The sequence below is a fragment of the Camelus dromedarius genome, chromosome 11, assembly GCF_036321535.1.
Source record: "Camelus dromedarius isolate mCamDro1 chromosome 11, mCamDro1.pat, whole genome shotgun sequence".
In the NCBI taxonomy this organism is placed as follows: domain Eukaryota; kingdom Metazoa; phylum Chordata; class Mammalia; order Artiodactyla; family Camelidae; genus Camelus; species Camelus dromedarius.
This window is the reverse complement of record NC_087446.1, coordinates 31486129-31508816: the sequence shown is the minus strand read 5'-3', so window position 1 is coordinate 31508816 and position 22688 is coordinate 31486129. Positions and strand designations below refer to the sequence as shown.

General features: G+C 35.7%; 2 protein-coding genes across 4 annotated transcripts in view; one reads left to right on the top strand and one right to left on the bottom strand.

The window, feature by feature from the left end:
• Positions 1-22688, bottom strand: part of SNRPF (small nuclear ribonucleoprotein polypeptide F) — a 222400-nt gene that overhangs the window by 65423 nt on the left and 134289 nt on the right. The gene's annotated exons all lie outside the window — the stretch shown is intronic.
• NTN4 (netrin 4) overlaps positions 1-22688 on the top strand; it is a 104229-nt gene that overhangs the window by 11928 nt on the left and 69613 nt on the right. The window lies entirely within an intron of this gene.

Below are 22688 nucleotides of genomic sequence, written 5' to 3'. Positions count from 1 at the left end.
ATGTTTTGAAATTGAGGAGAGAAAATGTAATCACTCTCTTATACTGCAATCTCCATTAAGAATTTGTTTCTTTTTATTTTATTTCAACCTGACCTTTCTGAGGTCTTCGAAGTTTTCCATCAGTTCCTCCAGTAATTGATGCCTACATTTCTCTTGTATCCTATGTCTCAATGAATAGTCATCTAACCCCACCCCCACCTCCCAATAAAAAGAAAAGGGAAATGGAGGTCCTGTCAAACCAGTGCTCTATCAGAAGAACTAGGGACCTCACTCTCCAACAACCCATGTTTCCTATCCCAACAAAGGGGTTGGACACTACACTCATCCTGTTATAACAATAGCTCCCTCTCTGATGATTATTGAAGTTCAGAAGAGCATAAGCCCACTGGGGGATCCTTTCTAGGGGATGGGGTATAGTGAAGATGTGTAGTTTGCAAAAAACAAAAAAACAGGTAATTGTCAACTCCTGCTCCCCAAATCCCTAGCTCCCTTCCTTCCCACACACTCTATCAATTCCTATTTGTTACTTCTGGCCATTTTTTTCTACTTTTCATTTCTTTCCTCCAATAATCTAGTTATGTCTTATTAGAACACTTCTTTTATCTCTTCTCTGGCCCCCAAATACCTATTTGTCTGCAAAAATGGACATAATACTTCGCCTGCTCCCAGGATTTTCTCTCTGGACTCTTCTCTCAGTTCTCTCAACTCCATTGCCCCCTTGTCTTTCCATCACATCCCGATTCTAGTCCTTCTGTTTGCCTTCTTGCTCCTTCAGCTAAACAGTTGAAGTCTCATGGGAAAAATAATAACACAATTGTGCTGAGAGATGCCTCTACAAATTTATGTTTTCCACCCTGAAGTTCGCCCTCAAACACCCCTGGAAAAATTCTTTTTTCCTCAACTCTCTTTCATTCCTGTAGTGACTGTTTCAAAAGTGTCTTCTCCTCTCCCTAAAACCCCTCCACTCACCCCTTGCTTGCTCTCAGCCAAAGAGCTTGCCTCTTACCTCACTGAGAAAATAAAAACCTGAATGAATGGCATCCCTGCCTAATCCAGAAAGGCCCGTCAAGGCAAAAACTGAGATTCATTCTCAATTCCTTTCTCTCCTTCAGCCAGCCTCAGTCATTCACCACGGCTTGTCCCATTCTGATACTGGAGTCTCTCTTGAGTACATATGCTCTTCTCCATCCCTATGGCTACAAATAGTGGTGCAAAACACCATTATTTTTCATTTCTATGCATTATTGCAATATTCTCCTTAAGATTCTCTCTAGTCTGTTTTGCTTGCTCCCCAATCTATTCTCTATACCATACTCTGACAGATCTTTATAAAATTCAAAATGTCACTTCTCTGCTTAAAACCCTTCAGTGACTCTCCAGTTTCCTCATAACATAGTCCACATTCTTTCATGTGACAGGCTAGGCCCTTTCTGATTGCCTGCTTCCCCAACTCTCATGACTGCCTCTTACACCCCAGCCTCCAGCCATACCTACTGAACTACGTGTATTACCTCAAGGTGCCAGGCTCTTTCTCATCCTCTGACCTTTGCACACAAGCTTCCTTCTCCTGAGACACTCCTCTCTTCTGCTCCCTTCCCTGAGTCCTACCTCCTATCCCCTTAGCTAAGTTGTCACTCAAATATTTTTTGGTTGGATGGATGAAAGGGTAGATAATATCTACTCATCCTTAAGGACTCTTCTTAAACTTCACCTCTTCCTAAAATTCTGGGTTAGGTGCACTATGTATGTGCATCACACATTGTGTACTCTTAGCTTGTGTTCACCTCTATCATGGCATTTATCACATTGTCTCACAAGCTCGTTAAGATGGTCCATGACCACACTTGAAGAAACACTACCCAGCATATAACATATTTCCTAACATATTAAATAGCTATTTATCAAATAATGAACTCTGAGGCATTAGTGTTGTTAATATTATCAATAATAACTATTTATTGCTCTTTGTTGTTTGAAGCATTTTTATGCAAAGTACTTGGTGTGCAGACACACTAAACAGTCTGTTTGACATTGCTAAATGTTAAGTTAGCCATTTAGGATGACAGATCCTAAGGCAGATAGTTGATAGTACAATTTCTCAACAAGAACAATGTTATATCTTGCATCCCTTTGCAAACTAAAACCACAGGCTCTAAGTCTGCTAAGGCCTGGCACAAAAGATTCCAGTGTAGATGGAAAGGTTCAATATATCAACACCTCTTGGAAAACAGTGGAAGGTGCATGTAAAGGTATCTTGGTGGATTTTGTTTAGTTTTTCATCATTATCATTGGAAAAGACCTGACGGAGGGCCTGAGGCTTCTGCTCCTGCAATGCTTCCAGCTGGGCTTCTTACAATGCTGTGTCAGGAGCAAGAGTGGTTGTTTTGTGATTCTGGAAAACAATCACCTTGTGACACTGCCTCTGCACAAACTTGTGCAGATGTTTGTTTCACACAGATAAACTGCCAAGCTTCTTACTCCCTCTCCCTAAGAACTGCTCTTTCAAGTAAGCCAAATCCTACTCACCTGCATTTCTAGAGTTGGGAGGAGAAACTAAGTTCGAAGAAAGAGGTTTAAATATTCTTTCCTTTGACAGAACAAACAAAAACAACTTAAAAATGTAAAACTTGTAAACTATGTCTCCTTCCTATTACCTGAACTTCATTGTAGTATATGCCTGCCTTCAGGGAGTTCACAATCTGATTGGGACTTTTAAATTGCTCTCTTTCAAAGTATAAGTAGTAATTGAAAGGTGGAGGAGGGAATTCCATGGAGAACTGCACATATATGGAGACAGTCAACCCTCAGCATGGTTGGAGAGTATGGAGTGGTGTGGGGTGGGGAAGAGAGAGCGGTGGGGAAGATGAGGCTAACTCTGGAGGTTCAGGTTGGATTATAAAGGGCCCAGTGTGCAAAGTATTTTGGAATTGATGCTGTGGGTAGCAGAGATCAATCAATAGTTCTGGGTAGGGATAACATATTCAGAACTGTTTAAGAAAGACAACTCAGGGAGCAATGTGAAAGATTCTTAAGCAAAACTTATATGAGATTAAACTTAATAGTGATAAATTCCTCTTTTCAAAAATCAGCTGTACTACTATTAAAGAGGTGTAATTTATCAGCCATTCATGTGAAAAGGACCTGAGGGTTTCAGTTGACTGTAATCTCAACGTGAGTCAACAGTACATCATGATTGCCAAAAAAGCTAATGCAATCTTAGGCTGCATTAATAGAAGAAGAATGCCCCCAAACAAAAGAGAATAGCCCCTCTATTGTGTTCTCTAGTCAAAGCATAGCTAGAATATTATGTTCAGGTCAAGATATTCCTATTTAGAGAAAGCTGAGCAGAACTAGTGAGATCAATTAGAAACCTCATTATATAATGAACAATTTACTTGGGATATTTCACCTATGAGAGAGGATTTATGGATGTTCAGGAATTGCTAGCATTCTTCAGATGTTTGAAGAGGGATTAAATGGACTCTGATGCTTTCAGAAGGCAAGAGTTTGACCAAAGAAAGATTTTCTTAAAAACTGGATGTATCCAAAAGACAAACTGCACTCCCTTGAGTTTCTCATCCCATGCAATGTTTCAGCAAAGGCTGAATGATCCCCTTTAAGAGATGTTACTGAGAGGATTTATGTACAGATTTGGAGGTTTGTCTCAGAACTCTTTAATGTCTCATCTACCTCTGAATACATGGATTATGCTGTAGAGTGCATAATGACTTAAGAAAATTCTTTACATCCAAACTACTCCAATAGCAGAGGTCTCAGGTCGGATACTGCTTAGTCATGTCACTCTTCCTGCCAGCTAGGCAGGAGCCCTCAACTTTGGTACAATCTTTTTGGGGAGATCTCACTTCTCACAAGGTGAGTGGTCCTTCTTTTTAACCTCTAAATATAAGGAAGTCACATAACTGCCAAAGAAAGAGGTAACAGAAGAAAAAGAAATGAGTCCCTACTCTCTGAGTCTCTATTTTGTATTAATAGATGATATTTTATCTATAGCTTATATTACTAGATGCAGTGCATAAGTGTAGGAGTTGGAGTCTCACATCAGGTCCATCACCACGTTCTGGTGGCTCTGTGTCTAAGTTGGTTCTTGCCTCCACTGTCACCACTTTAATTCAAGCTCCCTCACTCACACCTGAACCTCTCAAGTAGCTTAAAAGGCTCTCTTTAATTTAGAGGTCTTAGATTCTCCATTTGTAAATTGAATCAATATGAGAAAAAGTAAAATAAGACATATATAAATGTGTTGTATAAATGGCTAACTAAGTACTGTATCAATGCTCATTATTAATAATAATATAATTCAATTACATTATTAGTGAAGGGAACTTTTGGGCCCGTTCATCAGTCATTCAAATATCTGGATGCCCACTATGTGTCTAGCACTATTCCAGGCTCTGGGGATACAGTAGTAAACAAAAATAGACATAAAATGCATTCTAAAGCCCAGGCAACTGACTCACAGATAATTTTAAGAACACGAACCACTTGTAAGTTAGGGACATCCCATACAAACATTGGTTAACTGTCAATGTTTTTGAAGAGCATTGGGGGTCTACATTTTTGCTTAGTGCTTTTGGATAGATATTTATCTAGAGAACATCAGTCTTGGCCATTTAATAGCAGAAAAGTGAATATAAAGAATTATATATATTTTTATTAAAGCAGTAGCCCAGTCACCTTCACAAACAGGCAAAAATAGACTAGAAGGAGTTAGACTTAGAGAAAAATAAACAAATTAGGATAGACAAAGAACAATTCATGTCTCTTCATTCCACATTTAGTTCTGCATACCTATTGTGACTACATCTTTTTAAAACTGTATCATGAATGTCAAGTAGAAGATAAGGAACTAGATTTTTAAAGATATTTTTAGATGGCAAAGTTATGGTAAGACACAAGTATGAGCTTAAAGTAAAATTTCTTATCAAAAACTGAAAAAAATGTATCCACCTACACCTTGTTGATATTTCAGACTCAAGGAGGAATTTCCAAGTGATTTTAGTAAGAGGTTGCTCTGTAGTGAACTCAGAGCAAGCGAGCAAAGTTTAGTTCCTGTCTCTCGTCTGGATTCCCTATTTAAACTTGCCTTTATTGCTTTGTTAAAAATAGATATTCTTCATGATTTTGTAAGGTAGGTTTGTTGTTAAAATTAATGGTCTTATAAAATAATATGCTTGAAAAAGTCTCTCTTGAAGTCCTGTTCAAGTTAGGAAGTTATAACATGTTGAAAAGATTACCAATTTGAAATACGGTATCCAGAACAGGTAGAAAGCACCTGTTTTCCAATAACTTTATAAAACATGCACCAGGCACACATGAAAATCGATGGGCCAGGACTTCGGTGATGTATTATTTCTGCTCCTTTTTAGTTCTCCTTTTTTAAAAGTCCACTTAAGAAAGGATTTAGCTCCTTCTGGATGGTCTAGCAGTTACTTTCATCCTCACAGGCCATTTTAACCTCCCAGTCAGTGTCCAACCAGTCACCTCCATCACTTCAACTGCTCATGGAGTTAGGAGGAACTGATTCTGTTCACATGTAGCTACTGAATATTTAGGCGGCTGCAGCCTTCCCCTGAGGCTCTTACCACAGCCTTACCTGCCAGTTTGCCTGTCAGTTTAGTTGGTGTATAACCAGAAATATTATTTTCTCATGAAATGAGAAATGACAGGTGCTATGGAAATATGCAGATAATATCACTACATTCTATTCAGATATAGAAGTGACTCTTTCCTCCCCTTCCCCACCTCCCAAAATAATAATATTGAAACTTGATTGTTCTGCCGTGATTGTAGATGAATGCTCAGGAGGCTACATAAATAATATTCTCATAGTGAACTCATTTCTTTTCTTATCATACACTGTCTCCACTCATCAACTCCATTTCTTCCCAAATAACTGTACTGAAATAGTATCATTCTTTTAAAATGTGGATATTCCTTAGGCTACAGAAAAACCTTTGAAATGCATTTGGATTGAAAAAGAATTGGAAAAGCAATGTTCAGCAGCAGAGGCTGGAATTTATTTGACATCTTAGAGGGGGAAGTGTCTGGAAAATAGTGTCATCAGTGGCTTGCACACACATACACAAAAATAAAACAGAAGTCATCTGCTACCTAGCCAAAGTGGTAAATGGTCTAGAAACTATGTGATATGAGACACTGTATATATTTTACCTGGAGAATGGAAGTTGATGGCTACCCTTAAATATTTGAAGGACTTCTTTATTGAAGATAAAGTAGACTTATTTTGTATAGCTCCAAGATCAGTATTGGAAGTTACAGAGGACAGATCCTAGCTTAACACAGAAAAACTTTTTGATAATTTGAACCATCAAAAAATGAAACATGCTGCCTGACAAGGGTGTGGGATCTAACTGAGAATGGATCGGTATCAGCTGTTCTAGAGGAACTTCCTGCATTGAGAAATTTGGGTTAAATGGCCTTATGTTCTCTTCTGCTTTAAAAAATGTTTTCAGCTGTTTTCTAACACTGCTTTTGACAGCACTCAGTCAATTTTCAAGAATTAAGGAACAACTGAAATCCAATGCATAATTGATTTTCTTATTCAGTTTTGTATCCAGAGTGCCTAGCATAGTGCTTGATACAAAGATTCTCCTCAATAAAAAAAAAAAGGTTGAATTAATAAATAAATGCTTCTTTTATTAAAAAGCTTAATGTCACATAGACTTGGGATTTTATCTTATTTAATCATGGCTTTGTCATCACTCAGAAACAAAAATGACACTACCGATAAGAGACACAATTAGGATTTATTTTAGCCAAGCTTGCAATCTATCCAGGTTGGAAATGTCTTTTTCTTATCTAAAGTATGAGAAAGAAACATTTTTAGAAACTAAATGAGGTTTAATTTGTTTCTCTTTGGAGGTCAGAATTTCTATTATGGGCTTTCATGCTCTATAAGCCCAATGGCTTAAACACCCTGAAAGATTCTGTACTTCCAGCTCTTCACTGTAAATCTCTACTCTGAAGCAAGAAGGAAACATAGACTAATTTTACAGTATTGATTGTTTTCTATCTCTAAGAATCATATAAATTAGGGATACCAGTCTTTCAGCTGAACTGGTTGTACTTCACTACATGTAGGTCAAAGTAGAGAAAATATTATCTACTTTTTATCCTTTAAGTTAGTTTACTGGCTTTTATTTCTGCAAATCTTTCCTTCTAATTCAGCGTTCAGTTGTCTTCCTTAATTCATCTCTTGCAACTAACCCTTATATGTTAGACTAGAACTTAATGGGAAAAGGTATATGAGAGTTATCTCTACTGAGAAAACTTTTCATGGCAATTAACACCTATCTTCAAGGTCTCCTACAAGTGAAGGACAAAGTAGCCCTATGCAACCCATTACAACAGTAATAGCAAATATTTGTCTGTGGTTTAGGGAAAGTCAGGAGGTCCCTTTGAAGTCTATTTGTTTGGTAGCTAGGATCTCTCCACTAGGGTAACATTGTTTAAAGTCTGATATACTTTTTAAACCTTAACCAGGACATTTTGGTTGCTCCTGATTAAGTCTCTTGAATGAAATGGTGAAAGCACGTTCTAGTGTAGGTTTGCGTTATGGAAATCCCCCAACAGGCACAAAAATGTTCAACAAGAAAGCTAGTTTTAAAGTCAGGCTAATGGCCAAATGTAGTTTCTTATGTTACCCAGTTAGAGAACATGTCTATTTTTAACTTATATGCATATATGCATTTTATAGGGAAGATTAATTGAGAGGATAAACAGGGGGGAATAAAATTTTAAAGCCTTTAACATGAAAAAAATAACGTGAAAATTTAGCCACAATGGATAATTTTACTGGCATTTGGTCTTGTTAGTGTTTAAGAGTCATCTTATTCTTAAAGAGAGGGATGAGAGACAAGAACTATAGAAATGTAGATGTAGTTAGGTAGATTTAGGGAATTCTTCTGGATGTTAATAACTGATTTTTCATGGTTTATCTTTTTTTAATATGGCTAGGTTTTGTAAGTAAATTGGAGATCCAAGAATGATTCTTTTAGTGTACTTCATTTAAAGGAATATCTCTATTGCTGTGCTGCAGGAAAATTCACTTTTACCAGGTGCATAATTTTACTGCATTAAAGTACCTCGATATTACAAGTAAGTGAATGAGGCATAGAAGAGTATAAACAGCTTTATTCTGATCATGTTGAATAATAGCAGGGCCAAAGCGAAACCCTAGGAACTTTTAATTCAGTAAGTGAAATAGCTACCCAGAGCTGCTGTAATTTCATCTACTCTGAAAAAAAAAAAAAAAAAGATACCTGCAACACCATAGTCTCTGCTACTTAAATAACTGAGGATGCCTCCAAATACGGCAAATTAAAGAAAGCATGTCATTTGCAACATTCATTTGCTCGAGGAGAAAATCTCAAGTAGAATCCACTACCCTTTAGGGAGGAAAGGGAGATGGGGAGGAAAGGGATAAGAAAGAAAGAATAATTACATTTACAAATTCAAACTGATCTTCTTAAAATCAGATAGGTTTTTCTTTTTGTCTCATTTCTGACACTCCAGAAGTTGCACATCTTAAAAGTCAGCAATTTGAAATAGGATTTCTGCTTCTCCTTGTGAAGGATTAACTGCTATAGGAATTACCTTCCCACGTTAAAAAATAAAAAATAAAGATAGTACACCAGAAAAAAAAAGTGATAATTATTTCTGACACTGGCCAACAGGCAGCACATGACTGATCTCTGAGAGAAGGGGAACAAACATGACAAGCCCTGTGACTGCCCAGCTTACTGATGGGGCATTTCTAAGGCATGGCAAAGGGAGAGGAATCCAAAGTACAATGGTCTCACTTAACTTGTGGAGACAGATCAATGCTCAAGGAGGCCAAGGCAGCTAGAATTTGTGGGGCAGAATACTGGAGAAGAGGAAGCTGCATAAAGAGAGAAAAGTCTACAGGTCTGTTGAAAAGTCTCCTCAAATCTTTGGCTGAATACTAAGCTGCTTACATGTGAACTAAAACTCTCCAAGAATGGGGAAGGAAGCACCAGAATATAGTAACTAGCTGAACAATTCCTAGTATTCCCACAAGGCTGAGAATAGTTCATGTTCCTACCACCCAAAGTGGAAAGACCTCATAATTCATAGGCACTGGGAAGAGTCCTTATAAGGGTTCTCAGATAGCCTTACTAGTGGGTTTAAATTAGCCCTAGAGTGAAGACTAGACGGGATTCACCCTAACAAAAAATTGAAACGACCCTCAAAAAGATTAAACTGATCCCAAGTAAATTAACTGCATATCAGAAAAAAACTTAACTCTTCTTAGAAAAATGCATCAACATCCAGCAACCAACAACATAAAATTCAGAATGTCCAATGTTCGATCAGAATTAACAACCATGAGACTATGACTCCTGACCAGAAGAAAAATCAATTAATAGAAACACCCAGAAATGACACAGCTGGTAGAATGAGCAGACAAAGGCATTAAAATAGATACTATAAATATATCCCATATGTTCAAGAAAACACAAACATGTTTAAGATAGAAATAAAAGATATTTAAAAATCCAAATTGAACTTCTAAAGATGAAAAATGCAATTTCTGAAATGAAAATATACTGCAAGGGATTAACAGCAGTTTAGATAGTGTGGAAGAAAAGACTGGTGAACCTGACAGCATAAGCAGTGGAAACTATAAATTAGTAAAGCACATAGAGAAAAGAAAATTGAATGAAAAGAGCATTAGTGAACCTAATTACCTCCCCCCACCAAAAAAAAGTTTAAAAGAGCATTTGTGAACTGTGGAACAATATTGAGTGATCTAACATTCATGTAGGTGGGGTAAAAGAAGAAGCAGAGGACCAGAATAATTTTTGTAAGGAATAACAGGCAAAATTTTTCTAAACTTGATGGAAACTATAAATCCACAGATCTAGTAAGATCAATAAACTTCAGGCAAAAGAAACATGAAGAAAACTATACCAAACAAAGCTGTCAAGGTGATTCAATGAAGAAAAAGTAGCCTTTTCAACAAACAGGGCTGGAATAATTGGACATCCATATGCAAAAAAAAAAAAAAAAAAAAGAAAGAAAGAAAAAAGAACACTTAACTTAGTTCTCAACACTTACTTCACACCATATAGAAAAGTTAATTTGAAGTGAACTGTATACCTAAATGTAAGAGCTAAAATGATAAAACTTCTATAAGAAAACATAGGAGAAAATATTTATGGCCTTGAGTTAGGCAAAAATTTCTTAGATGGGACACAAAAAGCACAAATCACAAAAAGAAAATATTGATAACTGAATTTTATAAAAATTAAAAACTTTTATCTTTAAGATACTATTAAGAAAATGAAAAGACAAACTGTAAGCTGGAAGAAAATATTTGCCAATCATATATCTGAATATATATTTATATATCAAAATTTGTAAAGAACTCTTATAATTCAACAAGAAGAAAAACAAGAATAAAAAATGGGCAAAAGATTTGAACAGATACTTCACCAAAGAAGACGTATGTCAAACATATGAAAAGATGCTCAACACCATTAGTCAACAGGGAAATGTGCATTAAAACCACAGGGAGAGATGTTCACATTCACTATCAAGGTAACGTTAAGAAGACTGACAATACCAAGTGCTGATGATAATGTGTAGCAACTAAAACTTTCATCATACATTGCTAGTGGAAATGCAAAATGGTACAATCACCTTAGGAAACAGTCTAGCAGTTCCTAGTAACGTTAAACATGCTCTTACCATACTACCTAACAACTCCTCTCCTAAGTGCCCATGAAAAATAACTTAGGTTCTCACAATGACTTCTGTGTGAATGTCTGTAGCACTTTTATTCATAATAGCCAAAATCTGTAAACAACCCAAATGTCTATCAACTGATGAATGAATAAACAAACTGCCAAAATTCTTCAATAATTTCTTTCTTGCTTCCATTTCTTTGTTCGTTATTTTCTTGAAACCTTTACAAACTGTCCCCTATTCCATCTGGGCCCCCAAAAGTCTTCTGTGAGCCAGCCAAACCCCTCATTTTTTTCTCAAATTCTTTCTTGCCTCCTGAATTGAATTTGCCATTATTAATCACATTTTCTTTCTTTGCATTCTCACTTCCTTTGGCTTCTAGGAAGATGAATTTTCCCTATTTTTCCTATATTGGTCACTGGTCCTTTTTTGGTATTATTTCTGGCTCATCTCCTTCCTTCTGACCTCTAATTATGAGTGGCCCCTAAAGCTTAGCCTTTAGTTCTTAGTTTTTGTTCTGCTATTCATTTCTTGGCCTCTCACATATGGCTGTTCTGTCCCACCCTGCCCACACTGCCTCCACCATGGTCCAGGCTCTTCTCTTTGCCAAATTTATTCTCCTGAAGAGAAGTGCCAATAATTTCTCTCTCCTGATCACCTGCTTAAGACCATCAACTATTCTATAACCAAACAAAGTTAGCTATGATATGATGGTAATAATGCTGAACTTGAACTCCAACAACCTGGGTTCAGCACTAGCTCTGCCGCTTACTAGCTAGATGAGTTTGGACAAGTTAATTAACATCTTCTCAGGGTTTCTGTATCTGAAAAATGGGAATGAATAATACCATACCACAGGTTTACTGTAAGTATGAAATTAGATAAATAAAGATAAAAGCAGTTTGCGACATGTAAATCATTATTAAGCATGAGTATGATCCTTCAACAAATATGGTTAACTCTTATACATGCCAAGCATTGGCTATATGGTGGGCAAGCCAACAAGGCACTCTGCAGTCATGGGGCTCACAGTCTAGAGACAAATATATCAATTCAAATAGACATGGTTAAGTTTTAATTCTGGAAGAAATAACAGGTACTTGAAGTAACACATTGGAAGAACATCTCATTTGGCTTGCAGTGGAGAGGAATGATGAAGAAAGCTTACCAAATAGTGACATCTAAGATGACACCTAAAAGATAGGTATCAGTTGGCCAACTAAGGGGGTCAAGCAGTGGGTGACAGTGGCAAAGAGGTGTGAAAAGTATTCCAGGCAGGGGAATTGTATGGGCAAAAGTCGGGAAGGGGAAGGGAGAGACACCATGGAGCTTTCTAGGAACAGAAAGGAGTTCAGTATAACTGGAGTATATAAAGTTGAGTACAAAGAGAGGGAGCAAGAGTTGGGAGGGATGGGCAGTGAAAGCATAGAGATCATACCTGCAATTTCCAGTCTAGACAAGCAAACAGAAAGTATTAATGATCCAAGATGAAGCAGAGGGTATTCCAAACTATGAGCCAAATATGGTGACAAGAAACAGGTGAAATACTGGGAAGTTACACAGATTGACATACAATCAGCATCTGAGGGATCCGTCAATGAATCCTAGCCACTGGGCTGCATTTACTAATAGGGCTCAGTCCCAAAGAAGGTCGATATGCCAACAAAAAAGGCAAGTCCCCAATAAAAGGCTATTCACCAATCAAGTTTATTTACAAAAAGCAGTGATTTTTCAGGTGTTTCTACATCTGATGTCTTTTTAAAAATCTTCACCACATCCCTGTAAGCCAAACAGGAGTAGGTATCATAACTTTTATGAGGGGGACAGTTAGTCACATCCATTAATAAAATAAAGGTGGTACAGTTACTGCCATCCATTATTAGGATGATAAGTGGAGGTGAGATAAATCATATATAATATTTTCTTTAATCATCCATTTAAAATTTAACTTTAATTCAGAAATGACTAGCTGGAAAACAAGTTTAAAGTGGAATATAATGAAAAAAGTCATTAGATTGGAGGTCAGGAAACTGGGTTCTAGTCATAGTTCTGTCACAAACCTATTGATTGACCTTTGGCAAATCACTTTAAGCACTCTGTGCCTCAGTTTCCTCTAGTTGGACTAGATCATAGATTGCTAAAGACTCTCTGACACTTAAATCCTATGACTCCAAGTAGTGAGGGCAAAGGAAAAGCTAGGATTCCAAATATACTGGATAATTTTAAAAAATATATTTATAGCCCCAATCTTTATTTTGGTCTTCTGTCTTGTTTCTTGTTCCTTCTTGCAGTTCTGTCATTTCTCTTCCCCCGGAGATATTTAAAAAGCTGCCTTTTCATCATTTTAAAACTGTAAATATACCCTTGAAACATGCAAAGAGGCTTTTGTGTACTTACAAATCGAGGTTATTATAGTACAAGTAAGTCACTTGAGTGCACTGCATTCCTCAGCTTGCTCCATGGAGAGCTTTATTAGGTTATATTGTCCTATCTTAGAAGGACTAGTTGCGTAGATAAGACTCTCCCACTTTAAAAAGTGGGCTATCTGATGAAACAGGGTACTTAATGCTCCAGAGTGTAAGCAGAAGGATTTTGGCGCTGCCCAAAGACAGACACACTTCTCTCAGACAAGTAGGTGCTCCACTTAAAGTGGCACAGACAAGGACAAATGTTCTAAAATTAAACCAACCAGCTGCTCCACCACAGACGCCCACCTGTTAATTATGCTATCTTCTCCTTGTCCAGCCTCCTCTCTCCATGAAACCAGAACTCCCACTTGCTGCAACCCTCTAAAAGCCTGACACTTCACATGCTTTCTCAAAGGTTACCTACTCAGGAAAGCAGAAAGCTGGTTTCAAGACCATATTGAGGTATATGTACTTGAAGAGTCTTATGTTCTTTGAGCTTTTCTTCTCAAATTCCTAAAACTTCAACTTAAACAGTGCCAGCAACTAGTTTCAGAAGTCAATTGACATATAGTCTTTCTTGTTAGTGAGGTGACAATACAAAATCAGAGTGTGTGAATCCCACTAAATATTAGGACTTTAAAAAGTATGAGAGTTTGGAGTTTTAAGATAGCTTGATAAACAATAGAAATGGAGACAAATATATCAATTTCTATGTTTAGGTCTTAGGTGTGTCATCAATCTAACAATAAACAGAACAGCTGTCAATGTATAGTAACAAGACTCAATGGAACTAACCAGATGCTATTTGTAAACAACTTGTAAACACCCCATAAAACAAATGATGACTTTATAAAATGTAACTGGAAATATTTCTCAATACAGATGTTATTCTAACCAGGCTTAAGTAGAGTAGGGAAGAAGTGTGATTATTTTTCTAATATAGAGTTAGTTTTTGCTATGGAGGTGATTTATCTTTTTATGAGGCTGTATTGACCAAAAAGTAGCAGAGATTCCTCCCTAAATGTGTTTTTCTCATTCTTGCAGTTGGTGTAAATTTATTACTGAAAATACATTATTCAAATTTGGCACTCAAAAAGTATTTTAATATGGATTAATAGTAAATCCATTTTTCCTATAAAGTAAAATTTTTAAGTAAAACCTTTAAAGTGGTAAAGAATTAGCAAACAACTAAGACATTTTTTATGATAAAGTTTCTTGTGAAGTACTATGTGCTTAGTATATTCTCTTATGAAAAAAATTTACAGTATATAAATAATATTTTATTATATTTATATTATTATTCTTATGTCAGAAAATTAAAATAAATGTCTTAACATGATTCTATATTGACTCTCTCAATATGTATTGTTGAGAATCTATCAGACACAGTATCAGATGGAATACAAAGACACATTGAAGCATAGCATAAACATAAAAGTATAAATTAGAAGATTATAATAAGTATCAAAAATTATAAAGAAAGTTATAGTGAGGATTTATCTGCCTGTTAAAATATGCAAAATACTAAAATAGAATTATTGACTAACCTTATGAAGTTTAGATGTTTGTTTTAAATTATTTTTCACATTTTTTAGTTTGACATGCCCAGCAAGAAAACTCATTTGTTTTTTAAGCCTTCTTATCTAATAAATGTAACCATACTTCTAGATTTATTATGAAACTTTCATACTTCTAGATTTATTACGAAACTTCCAGTATGTCATTTCTATAATATTTTTATGCAAAAAGAAGGGCTGAGAGGGTATAGCTCAGTGGTAGAGTGTGCGCTTAGCATGCAGGAGGTCCTGGGTTCAATCCCCAGTAACTCCCTTTAAAATAAATAAATAAATAAACAAACAAACCTAATTACCCCCCCAAAAAAAACCCAAAGTAAAGAATAAAGTAAAGTAAACAATAAGGGCTTAGTCCAGTTATAGTTCTATAAACTGTATTTCATACAATTAAGCTGTCTTGGTTTTTTCAGACTTCAGCTCTCAGCCAAAATGCAATAACAAAAACCAGACTAAACCTGCTGCCTGAAACAACTAAAAAAAAAAAAAAAATAGACAAAATACATGAAGTTTTCAGGTACAGGACATCAGGCAGCAGAGGACAGTGATCCTAAAGAGAGCAGAAACAAATGAGGTGAGCTTTGTGACTGCCCCAGCTTATTGCCTAGTTCCCAGACTGGGGTACAGGGAGGAGGAATCTAGGAGGAGCCTAATGGATTTCCTGAATTTAGGCGCTAAGAGTCAGAGAAGGCCAAGGTGGCTAGAATTTGCAGGACTGAGTACCAGAGAAGAGAGAATTGCACTGGGGGAGAGACTTCCAAAGACTGACAGATGATCCCCCTCCAGTCTTCAGCAGAGTACTTATCAACACATGTGTGTAAGAAAACTACCTGAAGCCAGAGAAAAACCATCCTAAAGAACAGAGGGAGCAAATCCTCAGAGGTCATGTAGGACCAGGACGAGTCAGCTAGAGTTGAAAACCTTGTAATTCAACTTTGTAATGCATCAGTAGAGTAATTAGAAGGGTACTGCCTCAGTAAAATGGCAGAACTAGTCCTATACCAGCCCTTCATACTAAAGGATGTAATTGGTCCCAGCTAACAAAACTTAAAAGCAAGCTTCAAAAGGATTCAGCTATTTCCAAGTACCTTAACTGCATCCCAGAAAAAAGCTCAAGAATATAAAAATATCTACCACTCAACAAGGCAAAATTTAAAATGTCCTGCAGCCAATGAAGCCATGCAAAAAAACAAAAAAACAACAACAAAAAAAAAACCAACAAAAAAACCCCCAGAAAAATACAACTCATAATGAGTAGAAAAATAAATCAATAGAAACAGATCTAGAAATGACACAAATAAATGATAGAATTAGTAGTAATGGACATTAAACAGTTAACATAACTATGTTCCTTAAGTTTAAGAATGTAAAGACTGACCACATTAAGCAGAGCATGGAAAATATAGCAAATATCCAAATTGAACTTCCACTGTTGAAAAACACAATGTCTCAGGTGAAAAATACATTGAATGTAATTAGTAGGTTAGATACTACAGAAGAGAAGATTTGTGAAGTTCAATATATAGCAATAGAAACAACCCAATATGAGACACAGGAGAAAAAAACGCAGAAAAATAAATAAATAAATCAGCAACTTAAATAAATACATCAGTGAGCTGTGGAACAACTCCAAACAATCTAATATATATGCAATTGGAGTCTACAAAGGAGAGAAGAGAGAGGAGGGGAACAGAAAAAAAATTAACAAATGGCTGAAATTTTTCTAAATTCGATTGCTATAAATCCACAGATCCAAGAAGCACAACAAAACTTAAACATAAGAAAAAAGAAGAAAACTACCCCAAGACATACCATAATCAAATAGTTTAACAATGAATACTAAAGAGAAAACTTTAAAAGCAGCCAGAAGAAAAAACTAGTAAAGCATTATGTACAGAAGAACAAATACAAGACTGGCAGCTTTTTGACAGCAACAGTGTAAGACAAAAGACAGTGGGGCAGAATCCTGAAAGCACTGACAGGAAAAAAAAAAAAAAGTCAACCTACAATTCTATACCCAGCAAAAATACCTTTCAAAAATGAAGAAGAAATAAAGACTTTTTCAGGCATAGAAAAGCAAAAAAAAAAAAAAAAGTTTTTTACTGGCAGACCTGCATTATGGCAAATGTTAAAAGAAGTCCTTCAGGTAGAAGAAAAATGAAACCAGATGGATATCTGGATCTACAAAAAATAATGAAAATCATCAAAAAGGGAAAATAGGTGGCTACCTTTAAAATATTTTTTCTTATCTTTAAAATATCTTTAAAAGATAATTGACTTTTGAGAGCAAAAATATTAACAATGTATTGTGGAATTTATCATACACATAGAAGTCAAATATATGACAACAGTAGCACAAGGTTGAAGGTAGTAAATGGGATTATACTGTTGTAAGTTTCTTATACTATATGTGAAGTGGTAAATATTACTTAAATATAGACTGTGTTAAGTCAAAGATGATTCAAGGAAATGGAAAGCTAACCCATGCTCTTGGATTGGAAAAATTAATATAGTTAAAGTGGCCATACTACCCAAAGCAGTCTACATATTTAATGCAGTCACTATCAAATTACCCATGACATTTTTCACAGAACTAGAATAAACCTAAAATTTATATGGAACCACAAAAGACCCAGAATTGCCAAAGCAACCCTGAGGGAAAAAAACAAAGCTGGAGGCATAACCCTTCCAGAATTCATACAATACTACAAAGTTACAGTAATCAAAACAGCATGGTATTGGCACAAAAACAGACATAGAGATCAATGCAACAGAATAGAGAGCCCAGAAATAAACCCACACACCTATGGTCAATTAATCTTCAACAAAGAAAGTAAGACAATATAGCAGAGAAAAGACAATCACTTTGGCAAATTATGTTGGGAAAACTGGACAGCCATATGCAAATCAATGAAGTTAAAACACTCCCTCACACCATACACAAAAATAAACTCAAAATGGCTTAAAGACTTAAATATAAGACATGACACCATAAAACTCCTAGAAGAGAACATAGAGAAAACATTCTGAGACAGAATTGTAGCAATGTTTTCTTAGGTCAGTCTCTTAAGGCAAAAGCAAAAATAGAGAGATGGGACCTAATCAAACTTATAAGCTTTTGTACAGCAAAGACAACCATAAATAAAATGAAAAGACAGTCTAAAGACTGGGAGAAAATATTTGCAAACCATGTAACCTACAAGGGCTTAATTTCTAAAATACACAAACAGCTCATATAGCTCAATATCAAAAAAAAATCAGACAACTCAATCTAACAATGGGCAGAAGACCAAAACAGACATTTCTCCAAAAAGGACATACAGATGGCCAAGAGGACATGAAAAGATGCTCAACATTGCTAATTATTAAAGAAATGCAAAACAACACTATAATAAGATATCATCTCACACTGGTCAGAATGGCCATCAACAAAAAGTCTACAAATAATAAATGCTGGAGAGGGTGTGGAGAAAAGGGAACCCTCCTACACTGTTGGTGGGAATGTATAGTGGTGCAGCCACTAAGGAGAACAGTATGGAGATTCCTTAAAAGACTAAAAATAGAGTTTCCTTATGATCCAGTAATCCCACTCCTGGGCATATATCTGGAAAAAACAAAAATGCTAATTTGAAAAGATACATGCACCCTAACATTCCTAGCAGCACTATTTACAATAGCAAGACATGGAAACAACCTAAGTGTCCATCTTCAGATGAATGGATAAAGAAGATGTGATATGTATGTATATATACAGTGGAATATTACTTAGCCATAAAAAGGATGAAATAATTCCATTTGTAGTAACGTGGATGGACCTAGAGATTAGCATACTAAGTGGAGTCATTCAGACAAAGACAAATATCATATGATATCACTTACATGTGGAACATAAAAAAATGATATAAATGAATTTATTTACAAAACAGAAAGAGACTCACAGACATAGAAAACAAACTTATAGTTACCAAAAAGGAAAGCAAGGGGAGGGATAAATTAAGAGTTTGTGATTAACAGATAAACAGTACTATATATAAAATAGATAAACAACAAGGACCTACTGTATAGCACAGGGAACTATATTCAATTCTTGTAATAAACTATAATGAAAAGAAGTGGGAAAAAATATATATATATATGTAACTAGATTGAATCACTTTCAGGTATACCTGAAATTAACACAATATTCTAAATCAACTATACTTCAATAAAAAAGATGTATACTATAAACCCTAAAGCAATCACCATTTTTAAGAGTTATAACTAATAAACAAAAATGGAAATAAAAAGGACCCTAAAATACTCAATCCAACAGAAGATAGAAAAAGAAGAGGGATAGATTTTTTTTTAAAAATCAAGATTGTAGAATAAACAGAACCATATCAATAATCACCTTAAATTTAAAAGATCTAAATACTCCAATTAAAGGCAGAGATTATCAGATTGAATAAAAATTTTTTAAAGACACAACTATGCTGCTTACAAGAAATCCACTTTAAATATTAAGACATAAATAAGTTAAAAGGAGAAGAATAGAAAAAGATATACCATGCCTACACTAATCAAAAGCTTTTGATAGTGGCTATATTATTACCAAAGATTTCAGATCAAAGAAAATTACCAGAAATAAAGAAGGACATTTCATACTGATTAAGGAAGCAATTCATTGCAAGGATATAACAACCCTAAATGTTTATGCACTTAATAATAAGGCTTCAAAATCCATGAAGCAAAAACTGCAAGAAGAAATAGATAAATGGATAATTATAGCTGGAGATTTTAACAACTTTCTCTTTGAAATTGACAGAACAAGTAGAGAAAATCAGTAAGGATATAGAAGATTTGAGTAACATTGTCAACCAGCTTGATCTGATTAACATTTATATAACAGTTCACCAACAACAGTAGCATACACAGTCTTTTCAAGAGCACAGGAACATTTATCAAGATAGGCTATAAAACAAGTACCAATAAGTGAAAAAGATTCAAATCACACAAATTATATTTTCTCACCACAAAAGAATTACTTTGAAATCAATAACAGGAATGTATCTGGGAAATCCCTAAATAATTGGAAATTAAGTAACATATTTTTGAATAACCCATGGGTCAAGAAGAAGTCAAAAGGAAAATCAGAAAGCATTTGAGCTCAACTAAAAATGAAAACATATCAAAATTTATGAGCCACAACTAAAGAAGTACTTAGGAGGAAAAAAAAAGATTTCAAATCAGTGATGTACAGTTTTATTTTAAGAAGCTAATAAAAGAAAAAAAATTTAAACCCAAAGGAAGCAGAAGAAAGTAAGAAAGACAAAAGCAAAAATGACATAGAAAAACAGAGAAAATCATTGAAACCAAAAGCTGCTTTTTTTGAGAACATGAGCATGTCTAGGATTTCAAAAACCATTAAATGACAATCACAGTTAGAATACTGAAGCTTCTATTTTTAGTAAATAAGAAAACTAGACCATAAACCATGGGAAATATCAAGTATCTGTATGTGTTTGAGTGCTTGCTTGCTCATGCCTGTCTGATTTTTTCTGGAAAACATGAAAGATCTTGTGTGCTACTGGAGAGAAGGAATCCATAAAGCCATTTAAAGTGAATTACGTATTTTTACATAAGTATATAAATGCATGTGTGTCACATACTCTCATAAGAGTTCAGAACTTGTGGTAAGACTATCTTGCATTTCTTTACTTTTCTAAACTCTATCCCCTACTTGGCTTCTCCTTTTTGAAAATGCTATTTGGAGAAATAGTTCATTCATTTATTCATTCAACATAATTATGAAATGCTACAACATGCCAAAGACTGTGGGACATGCTGCGGGACACAGCTGTTAACCAGACAAACAAGGTCCTTGCCCACTGAGCAGAGTCTAATGTGAGATACAGACAAGTAAATAGGCAATAACAATGTACTAGTGTAAAAATGCTGTCATGGAAAGAACAAGCGCCAGGGGAACCCATGAGATGGGTAATCAACTTGGACCTGAAATACTCCTCAAGCTAGCAGCTAAAAAGTTTTTTTAATATGATAACTAAGTTTTTTGAATTATTATGATTCAACACAGGCAACAAAATTTTAGGTATGAAGCAATATGTAAGCTATGAGTTCAATACTGAGAGAATTCCTTGACTATTATGTATCTAATATTTACTTCTTACTCTGTTCACACTGTGCTAGTATTCTGTTGAAATTTTCATCTCAGAACTTAAATAACACTTAGCTTAAATAACAATATAGAATGCTATTTTACTAACACTATATTATTGAGAGTTTTTTTGTAAGTATTCTAGAAAAGAAAGAACATATAGGTGATTCTAACCTGTTCAGAACTTTGAAAAGATGTCTTTGTTATGCTAAGGCATAAGAAATGGCAGAACATAAGCCAAGAATCTGGACCCTTAGGCAAAGTTTGAGGGATTCCAGGCTTAGAGAAGTGAGGCAAGACCAGAGAAATGTGAAGATTCCAAAGATTAGGTAGGAAAGGGCCTATGACTCATTTAAGAAGCTCAGATAGGTTTTAAAAGTATTCATTTCCTTTAACCCTTGATTTTCACATTTGGAAATATGTCAAGGTATTATTATAAACTTCCATATTTTAGCTACAAGAATGTACATTATAATTGGTTACACTGAAAAGTTGGAAACAACCCAGATGCCTAACAATAGCAGTCTGGCTAAATAAATTGTCATATCCACACAATAGACTTCTAACCAGGTTTTTAAATATGTACCAATGTTTCTCAAACTTTATTGTGCATCAGAATTGCCTGGAAGGCTTGTTGAAACACAGATTGCTGGGCCCCACTTCTAGAGTTTTTGATTCTGTCAATCTGATGTAGGGTCCAAGAATTTGCATTTCTAACAAGTTCCCAGGTTGATACTGGTGATGTTGGTGTGGGGGCCACATTTTGAGAACCACTGATGTAGAGGTTTTTTTTATGGTTTGGAAAAATATTCACAAGGTACTATAAGTTGAAACAAAGCTGTTTACATTATATTCTACATGTGTATATATATAGAAGTTTAGATGGAAAAATATCAAGCTGGTATCCCTGGTTGTCTTTGAGGTGGATCAAATTGCAGTTTCTTAATGTCTTCTACATTTCCAGTGACAGATTTTTCTGTAATGAGCATAGTAGTAATCACTAAACATAATCAAATTTCTTAATTTAAAAAATAAGGTCATGAATTCCTTGCCAATAGCACTAACAAGCTGGAAACATTGAAGTGGGCTTGGTCCTAGTCCCTCACTGGCTTTTTAACTACGTCTTGTTAGGAGTGTGTCTTCAGAAGCAATCACAGACAGAGGAAGAGTGATGGGCCCATAGGTACATCCTGTCCCTGATGGGGACAAAAACAAAAGAGGCTGATACTATATGGAGGGTTTCTCTACTTTTTCTTCCTTCATTTTAGTAGTGCCATACAGGCTTCTACTGGGGATGTTTGAAGAAAAACTGGGTGGAACCCAAAAGGCGACCTGCCAGAAGCTTGAAGCATCTGGATTGGCACACTCTTTGTTTCCTGATGCAGGACAGATCCATTTCCCAGGGTATCAGATTAAGGCGTCTCCTTTGTGGAAAAAAGATTTCATGGTTTAAATTCCCGTTCACTTTTGTGTCTGTGGCACTCTGCTGTCTCACTTCCAGCATGCAGCCTCAGGGATCATGATGTCCCTTCCCTGCTGATATCAGCGTGCCAACTGTGGTGTCATGCACACCAAGCACAGAGCTGCCATTCAGCTTCCACAGTCTGGGTTCAGGAAGCAAAAGAGTTTCTAAGTTCCTACAAACCTTGACAGATCTTCCTCTAGCCTTGCATGTGCTGAACAATTCTCACGGGGAGGGAGTGAGAGGGGACTAGGATAAATGTCAAGGGTAAATATGTGCCAGGAACAGAGAAAGTGACCAGTTGCCACCAATGTTCAGGAAAAGGAAGGGTGGGTGACAGT